Source organism: Nilaparvata lugens, chromosome 14 (genome assembly GCF_014356525.2).
Source record: "Nilaparvata lugens isolate BPH chromosome 14, ASM1435652v1, whole genome shotgun sequence".
Lineage (NCBI taxonomy): Eukaryota > Metazoa > Arthropoda > Insecta > Hemiptera > Delphacidae > Nilaparvata > Nilaparvata lugens.
In genome coordinates, this window is record NC_052517.1 from 381,916 (window position 1) to 398,457 (window position 16,542).

Below are 16,542 nucleotides of genomic sequence, written 5' to 3' on the forward strand. Positions count from 1 at the left end.
ACCTATTACAATTGAATTAGAGATGCTTCCTATGTTATTTAAATGGAGTCACTTTTACTCCCTAGGGAGTTTTTCAGTTTTTTAGTACCGAGAGCGAAAAGTGACACTTTAGTATTATGTTTCAGGGAGTAAAGTAAGTACTTTAGACAGTAGCTGGAGGAAAAATATTTTAGTAGTAGTGAAACATTTGCCGAATTTAAAGTGATGACAGTACGTCAAATTTATATAAAGAAACTTGTCTACTATGCATGGATGAGGAAGGATGAATTTACAGTGAATAATAACGTTTCTATGTATAACCTGAGAGTTACATCTCATCACATTATAATATTAATATTCAGATTTGACAATAGTGCGAAGACAATAATTGGGGTATCTTAGCTCAAAAATAATAAATATCATGCCAAATGCATTATCAGAATCTCTTTCTAATAGGGGTAGACAGAGGATGGAACAGATAAATAAGTGGGTGATACAAAATTTTTCTTCGACATCAGTCAAATATTATAATTACTAGTAATTTATTGTTGAACTTCGATTTTTTGTAGCTTTGATTATTAGTAAATAAATGTTTATATTGTCTAAACAGCTGATACTCTCACTCAGCGGTCAGGGTTTTGCCCTTGCTGGGTGGTGCCATGTAATTTTAATTTATTGTAAAATAGCATAATATTATAATCTAGAATATTTCTTTTGTGAGTTTATTTTGTATTTGTTTTTATGTGCAATAAAGATATTAAAAAAAAAATAAATAAAAATAAAAACGAGTTGTATTCAATGCAATATTTTAGAATGAGTTGTAAAACTGGAGTAGTGAGATTTGCATTTGTTTTTCCTTTTACGACGATTTCTCTATCTTGCAAAACATTGATGATTGTCCAGGTGATGTTTTGTTGTTTACACACTATTCGCCCAAAGTGATGGCAGCTCACTGTCACTTTGATCTACTCTAATCTCTCGTTTGTTAACTCAGCGTTAGTTTTGACATATTTTCGCTGGTGAAATCAAATTCCTTAATCTTTGGTTAAAGTGATGTGTTAGTGTTAACTGGATATTACTAAACAAAGCTGTAGCGTGATATAATGGTGGAATCCTAACCTAACCTAACCTAACCTAACCTAACCTAACCTAACCTAACTTAGCAATGGAATAATCTTTTCGCCACACTGCACAGAAAGCAGCTATTTCCAGTCCCCACGTAGATCTGAAAGACATTGTTTGCAGACGACTCTCGTCTGACGTCAGAACAGGTTTCTTTCCGGCCTAGGCCGGAAAGAGTACCCTTTCCAGCCGCTAACATGGAACTAAGAAAGGTGATCAAAAACAGCTGATCAAAAAACTTTTCATCATTTGTGTTCATTATTCAATAATTAAAACATTTATAATAATATCATCTTATTGTCATTTGAAAGAATAAAAAAGTATAAGCTGAACCTCCCACATAATTGAACATCATCTTTAGGCTATTTAGACAAATCAGAATAAAAAATAAAAATACTTGGACAATTTCCTGATATTCAGATTACTTCAGATTTGCTAGAGCTATCACCTTCCACTCCTGCTTTCGGAAGTGCTTAGTAAACAATTATTCTCATATATATATTACATTTGAGTGTTTCGCGGATGGATATATTATATGTAAAAGAATTAACCGGGTACATCCGTTTGTTTTGTCAAAACAAACAAAGTCAAACAAACGGATGTACCGGTTAATTCTTTACAATAATATATCCATCCGCGAAACACTCAAATGTAATATATATATATATATAATATATATATATATATATATATATATATATATATATATATATATATATATTTGAGATTTTCCGGTTTTCAAGTCCGAGGCCGTAGGCCGAGGACTAGAAAAGATTGAGAGCCGGAAAAACATTTTTGCCCGTGGTGTGAACGCTATTTTCGCCACACACAAAAATAAAACTATATATATTATATATATTATATATATATATATATATATATATATTATATATATATATATATATATATATAATATATATATATATATAGTTTATTTTAGTATATATGTATAATATATATATGTAAAATGTATGTATATGATGGATATATATATGTAAAAGAATTAACCGGGTACATCCGTTTGTTTTGACTTACAAATATAATATATATATATATATATATATATATATATATATAGTTTATTTTTGTGTGTGGCGAAAAATAGCGTTCACACCACGGGCAAAAATGTTTTTCCGGCTCTCAATCTTTTCTAGTCCTCGGCCTACGGCCTCGGACTTGTAAACCGGAAAATCTCATTTTCTGCTCTAGGTGCGAATATACTATTACCTTAACTTATTTTCTACTCTATAATTGAATGATTTTCTCTTATTTTTGGTAGGAGCAACAGAGCTGCCTTCGTCTTGTACGAGTGGCGAATACGGGCAGACCCTAGTGACTGTAATGCCTACTACAGATGTATTCTGGGCGAATTCAGGAGGCAGAGATGTGCGGCAGTCTGCACTGGAACAGCAAACTGCAAGTGTGCGACTGGCCACAGCAGGCTAAATGCCAAACTAAACCAGGTCTGTATCTATTTTCTTCTGTTAACTACTTCTTCTTGGTTTTGATAGGATAGGCTCGCTTCGCTCGCCTCAAAGATTAGCCAGGGGGCTACGCCCCCTGGATTTTATTGGATGAGTTTAAAAGTGTTACTAGTAGTTTTGTGAACAGTTAAAACCACAGCCAATGCTGTCCATCAGAGTGAATTATCATTTATTCATTTATACATTAATAGATACAATCATTCTGAACTATGAATGATTGGGAGAGGAACAACAGGCTTAAAGCCCAAAACTGTTCCTTCCCCAAATTTAGATAGAAATTGTCCAAAAATAGGTATGTTTACACTACACATTTTTTGTCCAATTTGAGTCCAAAATATTTATTAACTAGGAATTTATAATTAGGAAAGTTGAAAACCAAATTGAATAATAATACTTCACTAAATCATCACTAATAACTGAAAATACTGTATAATTAATTGAAAAATTTAAAACGCGAAAAGAAACTCAAACGTACTCCTAAAACAACAACAAATTATGTCCTGTCTTGACATGTCGGCGAGATATCGCTGTGTAAACAACTAATGGCTGTTTGGGTTGTTGTATCGTCAATAATTATTAATATTTATTATAATTATTAGCATTACAGTGCTAATAATTTGTTGTAAACAACTATGTTACTACAGTATCATCAAAAGCTTACCGAGTTGAAAGCAGGGAAAAGTCGGGAGAAAATAATAAGCTACTTCGAGTTATATCAATATTGCATGCCTCATTGCTTGCAATTAATAGTCCACACTACATCTGACGTTTTACTGAGCTACATAGAGATATTAATTGCATGCGTCATTGCATGCAATTAATAATCCACTCGGCAGCTGATTTATGATAAATAATTCTAAAGTCTGATTTTCATGGTAATATTGGTGTTCGAAGGAGACTCCTTTTCCCTTTTTATTATCCTTGCAAAATTACCTTTTTATTCCTTTTTTCCTCTTTTATTACAAATGCAAAATTTCCAAAAACCTTCTATATACGTCGACGCGAAATACAAAAAAGAACATACCTGTTAAATTACATAAAAATTATTGCAGCGTTTCGCTGTGAATGCGGAACATATAAATATAAAAAATATAAACATAAAGAGAAATGCTAAACCGTCGACTTGAATCTAAAGGTATAATTTTCATCGTCTACTAATATTAAGAATATAATTATATATCATACAAACATAATTTTCAGAGTGATCAAATTTCTGGTTGTGGTATTGAATTCAGTCGACTCAATGACAGACACCTCTATTATGCTTTCTCATCTGAGCTTAGACCTTCTAACCTATTACAATGTAAGTTTCAAAATAGAGATGCTCCCATGTTATTTAAATGGAGTCACTTTTACTCCCTAGGGAGTTTTTCTTTTTTTACTACCGAGAGCGAAAAAGTGACACTTTAGTATTAGGTTTCAGGGAGTAAAGTAAGTACTTTAGACAGTAGGTGGAGGAAAAAAGTTATATTTTAATTAAATTGAGCTGGTAAGTTAGACTACATGTACGGTGAATGGAGCAGTTGCTCAGTCCAATCCAGCCTATGCAAAAAGCCACCCGACCAACTACACATCTATACACCACGTCGCTGCAATTCTCAGTCTCCCTGAGAAGAAGACTTGGATCGGTCAATTATACTGTTGAACTGTCGCTCGCCTCAAAGATTAGCCTAGCCTTAGATTAGGGGCTGTGCCCCTGGCTATCTTATATATAAAAGCGAAATGGCACTCACTCACTCACTCACTCGCATAACTAAAAATCTACCAGACCAAAAACGTTCAAATTGGTAGGTATGTTCAGTTGGCCCTTTAGAGGCGCAGTAAGAAATCTTTTGGCAATATTTAAATCTAAGGGTCGGTTTTAAGGGTTAAAGTTCGTCTTTTAGCATGTATATTCTTCTTCTCCCATCTCTTAATTATAATTGAAATTTCCATATCATATGTTACTATAGACATAATCTAGATAGAGTACCTCTTCGAAACAGTTGTTAACTGGCAACTAATTAATAATTTTGTCAGGTGGCATTAAGTTGAGTTGACTTTGTTAGGTTGGCACCAAGTTGAAGATTTAATGCATTTATCGCGAAAAATTGATTGGGCACTGCTATTTCAATCCTGGGAATATTATATTACTAGCCGTCAGGCTCGCTTCGCTCGCCATATCGTTTAGCCAGACGGTTAGTCTGGACCCCCGACTGGATTGTCCTAACATATGATAAAAATGCTCAAATGAAGAATGCAGGCGAGCGAAGCGAGCTGCTGATCTCATTCCCGGACGATCCAGTCGGGGGTCCAGGGGCGGAGCCCTGGCTAGACGGATATGGCGAGCGAAGCGAGCCTGACGGCTAGTAAAGAAATAAATTTAATGTTCACTAAAACTTGAGTCTACTCGCCTCTAAAGATTGGCTTCTACTTTCTCTTTTCTTTTTTCCCCTCCTTTTTGATCAGACATTCATATTCTGTGTGTCGATCATATGTGATATGCCATTGTTACTTCTGGTTCTGTTTTATAATTAATATACTCAAAAAATTTACGGTATTGTATTTTTCATCATTGTAAAAAATAAGCACAACTCGCACTCCGCGCTCAGATTTTTCTTTGCGGGTGCTATTTTTCCGTAAATTATTAGTTAATTTTTGTTTTGTAAAGTGTTTTTATGGAAATAAATTGATTTGATTGATTTGATTTGATATAGAAGGCAGCACATCTACTCATTCTGTGAATTTATTTCTGTAACTATATGAGGCTATGTTGTGTGTGTGTCAGGTCATATAGAAAGCAGCACATCCACGTCGACCACTGAACGACCCGACGAATGGTGGACCCAATCCTCGTCCACATGGTGGTCACCTGAGTTGACTACACCACCGCACCATACCACCACCACCAGCACCACCTCGACACCATGGTGGACACCACCAGAGCACCACTTGGTGGCCTACTAGTAGCAGCACCACCACCACTCACAAGCCAAGTAGCTCTACTAAGAGACCTGCCACCATAAGAGGCCCAAGCCTAGCAGACCTAGTAGCAAGCCTACTCATAGACCTCTAGCCTAGCACCACTACAACGGTTAGTCAACTACTATCATAGAGAAACAATAGCGTAAGTAGATATCCCATGGTATAGGGCGTTCATGTCGCAACCTTTACTGTTATCTCAAGCCGATTACTGTCGATTATTGTCGATTTTTACTGTTTTGACCGGGTAAGAGTGTATGAACGGCACCAATATGAGAGACTACCAGCGTCATAAAGCTACACGGGAAAGATCTACGGGACTATCAGCTTGAGATAACAGAAAAAGTTACGACACAATGCCCTATACCATGGGATATATACTCAAGCTATTGTTTCTCTATGCTACTATGGAGCTCGCTCATAAATCTATAATCATAATAAGGAAAGAACTGGCTTATACACTAATTTACATTAAATGACGATAATGCTAGTTATTCAACGAATTTCACAAAGTATCAATAATTATTTAATGAGAATAAAGAGAATGCAATTAGAATAACAATAATATAATAATGTGATGATCTTCATAATGGCGGGTTTCAACTAATAATTGTCGATTCTCTAAGAAGGATATAAAATATCATTCCAACAACACACGACAGGGGTAGGAGATTCACGAATGACGCATCATCACGTCTCAACTACTCAACTGATTAACTTGACATTTTGCATTGAGATCCTCATTTACCGAGTATGGATGTAGGCTCAATGGAATTCGATGACTTAGAGATTACCATAGAGAAAAGATAGCATAGAAGAATATCTCATGGTATAGGTCGTTTATGTTTCACATTAATGCTGTAAAATTTGTGTGAATCTCATATGAATGTAACATTATAATTTATTCTTTATTGATTCATACAATAAGTACATCCTCAAAAAATCTGGTGTGGGCACTCACACAATTTCCTTGCCGTTATGAAAATTGATCACCTGACGCTAGTGTACTCGCGCATCACAAGTCTACTAATCAATGATATGAAACAGCTGGTGATAGGTCAATAACGCTGGAAACACACGAGGTCTGCTATCTCTTAGTAGTGAATGATTTAATAGAACAAACAGTTGCCACAGTTTGCAATTTAATAATCACAATTTTCTCGGATTTCAAGCTTTTCAATTTAGGTGAAATGTTACTGGACATTAATTGCAGAGATTTTCATGCTCAATCTTTTCCACTTGAAATTTTCGTTTAAATTGTATATGAAGGCTGATAATTGAGAATCCAATATCAAACTTTGCATAGATGGGGTGAAGCTCCTGAAATTTTTACAGATATAGGCCTAGGACTTGTTGCAGTTGATAGAGCTTATCAATGACTATTCCAGGTATGAATTAGATCAAAATCGTTGGAGCCGTTTTCAGAGAAAATCGCGAAAAAAACCCTGTTTTTGACAACATTTTCGCATTTTAGCCGCCATCTTGGATTGCATTCGATCGAAATTGTTCGTGTCGGATCCTTATAGTGTAAGGACCTTACGTTCCAAGTCATTCCGTTAACTGGGAGATGAAATATCGTGTACACAGACGCACATACACTCATACACACACACACACACACAACACACACACAACACACACAAACACCAACACACACACCACACACCACACACACACACCACACCACACACACACACACACCACACACACCACACACACACCCCACACACACACACACACACACACACACACACACACACACACACACACATACAGACCAATACCAAAAACCACTTTCTGGACTCAGGGACCTTGAAACGTATAGAAATTAAGAAATTGGGGGTACCTAATTTTTTTCGGAAAGCAATACTTTCCTTACCTATGGTAATAGGGCAAGGAAAGTAAAAATGGAAGGGAGAGAAAAAATAAGTATGGTCTGTGATTGATGACAATGTTTATATTATTTTCCTACAGATACCTTGAAAAGTGACCATTTCTGCACTAATTGCCGGCCGCAAAGAATCACTTTTCCGCTCTATTGCGCAAAGTATTACTTTGCATACTCCAGATTTGCAGCATCACAACGCAAAATAGTTAGTAGGTTATATGGAGCACCAGTCCAGGAAAATCAAAATTAAGTTGGTAACACTGACTGTGGTCCACGTTATAATATGGCAGTGGACAACGGTGACAGTGGTTGCCTATTTATTATGTACCTTGATTAATTCATTATTATTATTCAATTTTAAATAAATTAAGGTTTTTATTAATAATAAAATTACACAGAAAAACATTTGATGGATTTCAGGGAATTTCACCCATAATTATCCACTTTTCATATTCAATGGTAACTGTAGGAAAAATTTAATGTGAAATACGTGCGCAAAGTTTGTTTGCTGCACTCAAGAAACCATTATTCCAGTAAACGTTTCTTTCGGTGCAGCAAACTGTCACTTTGCGCACTAGTTGCACAAATAACTATTTTCTGTGCATCTATATTTTGTTTATCAAGTACTTGATTATTGATAAAATTCAACATCCATAGATTATCATCCATCAACACAATTGTATCATTTGTACTGCTGTTATTAGAATAAAAAATGTATTCCTCATTTTTAGAACTCGTGGCTGGAGCTCAAGGCTTCTTTTCCCAGTCACGCCAAAAACTATTGTAATTTAATGATTATTTTATTTGTAAAAATATTTCTTGTATTTGGCAATAAATTCATGATTAATTATTCATTGCCAATAAATGAAATGAAATATAAACCAATTCAAACTTTGATACTTGTGACCATTTTCACAACATTTTTCGATTTTCAGGAGGCCCCACCACCAAGTCCCCCCGAGGCATGTACTGACGGCCAGTACTACCCAGTGAGGGAGGCTTGTGACCAATACGAGGTGTGCGTCAACGGTCAGCTGTTGCGGCTAAGATGTGCTCCCGGCCTGCTATTTAATCACGTGATTGGAGTTTGCGACTGGGCTCATAATGTTCAGTGCCATGCATCACAAAGGAGTAATATCAATCACTCATTAATTCATTAAAATAATTGTTCTTTCTCTTCTATGTATGATAAGAAACTATAGGACTACAGTCCCAGACTGATAACTAGATCCCTGGACCGGATTTACCCTTCAAGACGCCACTGATGTTGATTTGCATTTTTCATGAAATCCATGAATGGATTACATTCGATTTTTTCATTGGTTAAGTGATTTCTCTGATCTGAGAGTGCAGGAAAGATTTTGTGCCGGTTGTACAACAGCCGGTTAAATTTTAACCGTGATTAATTTCACGGGAACGAATCAGAGGAGGCCTTTTTGATAAGACGGCTTCTCTGATTGGATCTCGTGGAATTAATCACGATTAAAATTTAACCGACGTACGTGCAACCGACACTTTATGTTTGAGTGAATAACTCGGCCTGTATTGTAGCGAAACGTCTGATATTATAGCACAACACTTGTTAGGTCAACCTCTATCCATAGCCCCAATATCAACCAAATCTGGGAGATTTTCATTTTCCATGAAATCCATGAATAAATCATAAATTAGAATCGCTCAAACTCTGAGGAATGATAGTACTTGACGAGAGCAACAATAATATGTCATCACATTGGCCGAATTCTCTCCTATTCTTGAGTTATAAGCATTTGAAGATGAGTGATTTCTCTGATCTGAGAGTGGAGGTGAGATTTTATGTTTGAGTGAATAACTCGGCCTGTATTGTAGCGAAACGTTTCATATTATAGCACAACACTTGTTAGGTCAACCTCTATCCATAGCCTGAATATCAACCAAATCTGGAAGATTTGCAATTTTTAGGAAATCCATGAATATCATGGATTTTTGCAAAAAAAAAACATCAACGAATTCCCTAGAATCCAGGTGTCGTAGCAGAAGGCTGTTCTTTGAGGCGAGCGAAGCGAGCCTATTTATTCCAAGGGTCACGGACTCATAACTTATTCCTGGACCGATTTTTACTTTCCGAAAAAATTAAGGTACCCCAATTTCTAAATTTCTATACGTTTCAAGGTCCCCTGAGTCCAAAAAACTGGTTTTTTGGGTATTGGTCTGTAGTGTGTGTGTGTGTGTGTGTGTGTGTGTGTGTGTGTGTTGTGTGTGTGTGTGTGGTGTGTGTATGAGTATGTGCGTCTGTGTACACGATATCTCATCTCCCAATTAACGGAATGACTTGAAATTTGGAACTTAAGGTCCTTCCACTATAAGGATCCGACACGAACAATTTCGATCAAATGCAATTCAAGATGGCGGCTAAAATGGCGAGAATGTTGTCAAAGACAGGGTTTTTCGTGATTTTCTCGGAAACTGCTCCAACGATTTTGATTAAATTTATACCTAGAATAGTCATTGATAAGCTCTATCAACTACCACAAGTCCCATATCTGTAAAAATTTCAGGAGCTTCGCCCCATCAATGCTGATAGATTCCCAATTATCAGGCTTCAGATACAATTGGAACGAAAAATTCAAGTGGAGTAGATTGAGCATGAAAATCTCTACAATTAATGTTCAGTAACATTTTCACCTAAAATTGAAAATGAGCTTTAAATTCGAGAAAATGTGATTATTCAATTGCAAATTATTGTTGATTCTATTAAATCATTCACTATGAAGATATAGCAGACCTCATGTGTGTCTCCAGCGTTATTGCCCTGTCACCAGCTGGCTCAAATCTTTGAATAGTAGACTTGAGATGCGCGGGAACACTAGCGTCAGTGATCAATTTTCATAACGGCAAGGAAAGTTGTGTGAGTGCGCCACACCAGATTTTTACCTCTTACTACAGCTTCAAGACGCTACTATGCATTGCAATAACATTTGATCAACCAGCTGAGTTGTTGCCAGATGTTTGAGTCAACCAGCCCAGCATGCCGTAATTTTATAGCTAGGAATATAGATAGCAGTCAGGCATGAGTAGTTGGATTCCTTCACTTTCACCCAACAACCAGGGATTTTTTTATTAGACCAAAGAACCAAATCTATAGTGAGGTCCACGTTATAATGGCAGTGAAGAAATATAGGAGAAAAACGTTGCCAAGTCTCTTCATTTTGCCACTGAGTGTACACAGCTATTACTCAATTCATCCCATTAAATTTGATCTAATAATAATTGTCATTTCCTTGATAAAATAATCAATTTAATGTCAAATTAATCAAGAAAATATATTTTTTCATAACCTGATTCAAAAATTTGTTTTCATAGATTTTCAAGATTTTTATGTACAAATCTGAAATGGCGGCTAATTTAAAAAGCTGTTATACACCAATCTGAATCTCAAAACAACAGAAATTAAGTTATTTGGTAGGTATTCTACTCCAATTTCTTTTAAAGATAATAGAAAAATAGAAATCCTATCCAAAAAAAGTAATTTTAACGTAAATAATTCTGAAATAACCTTTCAATATTATTTATACCAGTACGAGTAGGTCTAACCTATACGTGTAGCCTAACTGAAGCATAGGTGGAGCCAAGGATGGTTAGCTATCAACTTTTAAAATGTCATTTCAGGAATTTATTATGTGTTTCTCATACGGTAATGTCTAAAAATTATTTTATTGTTTCAAAACTACATTTTAAATACGACTTGTGTACTCAAGTATTTTGATAGAATGAAGAAAAAAAATGGCGGCTGAGAATTGTTTGTCTACTTTTGTACAGTCACTGTCAAAAGTAAAAATAAAATATTCTGGCAAACTGACAACATTGCAAAGCGATTGATTGATTGAGTACTTTATTTATGTAGATTACAATATACTGGCTTATACAATTATATACAATAGCTTACAATACAGCAAAATTATAGATGAATTTACATAATATAGACTAAGAAAATAATTATTGAACTGTATATGATATGAAAAGTATTTGTAATATAATAACTATAGATACTATATTGTTATGCATCTACATAAATTGGCGGAGCTTTGGACTTATCAATGTCCATTCTTCGGAAAGAATATTAAAAATATCCTCCCCTCTAACTCTCTACCAAAGACAGCGAGAGAGAGATAGCGCTATCTGTTTTGTTGTATGATAGAAAAGGACAGCAACAGTATTGTCAATCGTATACTGCCATTATAGCGTGGACCTCACTATAGAACATATTGATCGCCTCAGACGCTTACTCATTTTCTTGAGAAATTATGAAAATAATTAAAAAATAGAAACTGCATGCAAGTCATCTATGTTCTTCCTTTCAGTTTCACCATAGAGAAACAATAGCGTAAGTAGATATCCCATGGTATAGGGAGTTTATGTCGTAACTTTTACTGTTATCTCAAGCCGATTACTGTCGATTATTGTCGATTTTCACTGTTTTGTTGGGGTGAGAGTGTATGAACGGCACAATTTGAGAGACTACCAGCGTCACACAGCTGCATGGGAAAGAACTACGTGAACTATCGGCTTGAGATAACAGTAAAAGTTGCGACATAAATTCCCTATACCATGGGATATCTATTTATTCTATTGTTGCTCTATGGTTTCACCATGTAATCACATGAAGCTATTTACAATAAGACTGTGACTACTTCTAATTCTCAAAACCAACAACAACCATTGTTTCGGATGGACACGTTAAGACGTCGGTCCCGGCTGCCTAAAAAGCAGTCGTTAGGTCATGTCAGAGGCCCTGAAATTGATCAGTTGCGATCTGAAAACTCTGACACCAGATCTGAGCCAGCCAGGCCACTCGATATTATTTTTATTATTACTACTTCTAATTCTAAGGTATTAATAGATGTGCAATAAACCGATCATACAGCAAAAGTTTTGCTTGTAATAATTTATTAATTTATTATCTATTAAATTCCATTATAAATTGTTCCTCTGTAGTTATTTTTCTTCGTAAAATTGGTGTTGTACCGTTGGAATTTGAATAAATAGCTGTGTTTTTCTAGTACATGATTTCACTTTAATACCTTTTAGCGGTTTCTGTTATGTTTTATCTTATGTGTTTTATTTCACTGTACAATATTGTTTAGCAGTGTGTGTGCATATGTGTTGTGTTTTAATTGTGTCGTAGTGGAGCTGGAATGGAGTCGCAAATCAGCTGGTTGTTCCAAAGGCCAGTTCACAGCGCATCCGTCCAATTGCAACCAGTACTTGCAATGCCAGTGGGGAGCCTATCAGATATACAGCTGTCCCCCTGGGCTGCATTGGAATGCGGTCAGTTCACATTCATGCAACTTTCGCTAATCTATATAATAAGAGAGAGTAGGGTTGTGTTTGTTCGTGTGTTCGTTTGTTCGCATCGAAACATGTCAACTTGTGGATTGCATACCGGAAAAACGGGAACGATTTAGATCTCCAAATTTTGAACATAGATATCAAAAATATCAATCTCGTGCACCTGGAAGCCCAAATTTCAATTTTCCTTCTAGATTTTTCAGAATTAATGTTCAAATTCATCTATGCTACCGTAGGCTACATGGAGTTCCATAGCCCAAAGTGTGTCTTTTTATGAGCAGGTTATAAGACTATTATTTTCGAACGTCTATGTAGCGCAGCGGTAAAACGCTTGCCTACGGAGCGATGGTTTCTCGGTTCGAATCCCCGATGCTTCCCATTTTTTTTGTTCTTAACTTTTTCCCTCGAAGCGTATTATTATAAATTATTTTTTGAAGGAATTTGTTTTCATTACTATTGAACTTGGATTTTATCAAATAATTATTTTTAATGTAAAATTTTGCCACCAGTACAAATGAATATTTATTTATTTATGTATTTATTTATTTATTAGAACATTCACAAACACGATATTTGGAAAAAGAAACAGGCAATTGCCCAAAACTTCTTCAATTCCTTGATTTTGGCACATAAATAGTCCAAAGTGAGGTTAAGTTTAAAATTTCTGTTTTCACCAAAGATTAACACTCAGAGAATACGTATTCGAGATATGACTAATGAATTTTGAATTTCGAAGGGTTGATAAAAGCCGGAAATACACTAAACAATCGGAAAGTTTCAATAATATTGAAATAAACTTGAAAATTTTGAGCAGAAAAATTAAAACTACTATCACTGCAACTATCAGGACATAGTCTTCATGCTGTAGGCCTATAATTTAATTTCATAAGAAAAACAAATGAATAGATCACAATAAAATAAGTAATAATTTATTTATTTATTTATTTGAAAATAAATTTACATATTTATATTTAATTTATATTCTTCAGTTATAATGTACTATCAGACACGAATTCCCAGTGAAACGAGTATTTTAGGTATTTTGTTTGGAATTGGGAAAACAAAAGGCTGCCTGATTCAAATTGAGGAGGATCCTAATCGAACTAAAATTTATTGATGTATTGGAAAAATCAATATGATTCTGTGAGGTTTCCAAGTATTATGTATTCTTCAGTTTTCTATACTATAATAATGGAAAGAACTGGCTTATACACGTAAGGAATAGGGAATTATGTTTGACGCATCATCACGTCTGAAATATACTCAACTGATTAATTTCAAATTTTGCATATAGATTCTTCATAAACCGAGGATGGTTATAGGCCTATTTTCAAATTTCGATTTTTCATTACGTCAAGTTTTCATTTTGCAGTTTTAAAACAGACCCTTGCGAAGCACGGGTTACCTACTAGTAACATAAATATATTAAAAGGCCAGTTCACATGTAGTTTTCACTTTTTACATTAATTAGTTGGTGAAGTAAGTGTATGGTGTTGATGTAACTATGTCAAGTATTGTGACTAAACGTGTCTGATCAAGTCTTGTCTTGTCTTGACTAACTGGTGTGCGCCTAGCCTATTTTGGCGTTTCTGCGCATAACTTGATCTGAATAAACATGCATGTTTATCATGCTTGCCCTACCGTTAGTAGCCAGACTTAGTGCCGGTTGCACAAAAGCCGGTTAAATTTTAATCGTGATTAATTCCATGAGAGCCAATCAGAGAAGCCGTCTTCTCAAAAAAGCCTTCTCTGATTGGTTCTCGTGAAATTAATCACGGTTAAAATTTAACCGGCTTTTGTGCAACCGGGCCTAAGATTCAATAAGTGCCCTAGAAGCCGGGCCCAAGTCAATTTATTCAGCTATAATGATAAACATAACCTATTTTTGGACTACTTCTGTCAAAATTTCGGAAAGAAACAGTTTTGGGCTTCAAACCTTCTCAATCATTGGGCTTTGTTCCTTTACCAATCATTCATAACGAGTTGATAATGATAATGTATAAATTAATTAATTATTGTAGAACATAAATGAATATATTTTATTATTTTTTAGAAAAACAAATTGTATAGATAGAATACATTTTAATCAATTTAATAAACATAACCATTTGTGGACTACGTCTGTCGAAATTTGGAAAGGAACCGTTTTGAGCTTTAAGCTTGTTCCGTTCCCAATCATTCATAACTATTATTATGAAACGAAAATCCAAATTAAATGAAATTTAATTCACCCCCGAAGACTTCTGCTACTGCAAATATTGACAACAGGGTTAACAGCTAGATGGAAATTCGATGAGCGCTGCTATTCAAAAATTATTTGTCAGCTCGGGGTAAATTACAGCATTTAATTTGTATTTTCGTTTAATAATAATAATTAATTCATTAGCATTTGAATAATTGCAATATCTCAGTAATTTCCGTCTGTAGACATTCATAACTATTTGAGAATTATAAATTGTATCTATGAATGTATATTAATAAATAATTATTGTGGAAAATAATTGAATATATTTTTTCTCATGTTATGCCAGAACATTTCATTGCAAGAAAACCTACAAAAGCACTTAAATTAAAAGTTGAAAGCTGGATAAAGACAGAAGATATCATACCTAAAATATTTTAATTTGATGTACATATACTGTCTTCCTCAGTTCCTCTGAATTTATTATTAGTAGGGCTATACTCCCAGATTAATTTTCTCTCTCTGAGTTTAATTTTTATTTTTTGTGTCATGTGTACTGTATTGTATTGTTTTTTTAATTCTCTCTTTGCTTACAAAAGGAATTGCATATATGCTACAAATGAATTACATTATGTTACTAAATGGATTACATATGTACAGTGAATTGTAGATTAATAATTACATGAATCATCTCTTTTTCTTTTGAGTTTTTAAATTATTATGAATTCATTCTAGTTTTTCTGCTCTCTTAGTATTTCACTCTTAGTACTTCTTCTTTTCGGATTGAAATTTTATTTTTTTTTCTAGTTTTTCATACATTCCATATGTTTCTTTTTTCTTTATTATATTTTTTTCTATTTTCGACTGAATCTCAAGCCACTAATTATAGCCGACTGATTACTCGTTGCCATCGCTCAAACTACTTAGTTTTGCTGGTAACGCCAATGATAATATTATAATCGATTTTTAAATGGAAAATATTTTAATTTTAAGTTTTTGCAATGTATTGTATATGAAAATTTTTATATTTTTCACATTTGTAAAGTTTGTTTAATGATTTTGACAATAAATATTTCTTTCTTTCTTTCTTTCTGTAGAAAAACAACATCTGCGACTGGCCCTCTCGCTCTACGTGCCGTGTGACGTCACCCTCCAATCCACAGGGCGGCAGTAAACCCGACAATAAACCACCCTCAGGTAGCAGTAAACCGGTTTCGCTGGCCACCACCAGCACAAACAGACCCGAATGGGAATGGAAACCGGACCCCACAAGCACCAGCAACCCCCAGTGGGAGTGGAAACCGGAAACCACCCCTAAACCCAAGCCAATTCCCAACAAACCCAGCAAGCCCAGCGGCAAGCATCCACTGGCTAACGGTGAGTGGTGGTCACCCGTCCGGCGACGGTGCCGAGGACGCGTTACTTAACTTATCTTAATGTATTTATTTTTTAGAATAGAATTATAGTACCGTTTAAAATTAATAAAAAAATAAAATACAATTTGTATTCTTGTTTTATCATTTTATTAATTTTAAAGGGTGCTATAATATTCTATTTTATAACTATAATGTTTTACCTGGTAACATGAAGGGGCTGGA

The 16,542-nt window shown here is 34.9% G+C and overlaps 1 pseudogene across 1 annotated transcript in view; it reads left to right on the top strand.

Annotated features, from left to right (window-relative positions):
- LOC111055424 overlaps nt 1-16,542 on the top strand; it is a 131,598-nt pseudogene that overhangs the window by 68,430 nt on the left and 46,626 nt on the right. The window contains exons 20-25 of the transcript XR_005572930.1: nt 2,381-2,425; nt 2,457-2,564; nt 5,353-5,658; nt 8,370-8,565; nt 12,599-12,741; nt 16,042-16,321. The product of XR_005572930.1 is annotated as a probable chitinase 10 (transcript). The remainder of the gene's footprint in view (nt 1-2,380; nt 2,426-2,456; nt 2,565-5,352; nt 5,659-8,369; nt 8,566-12,598; nt 12,742-16,041; nt 16,322-16,542) is intronic.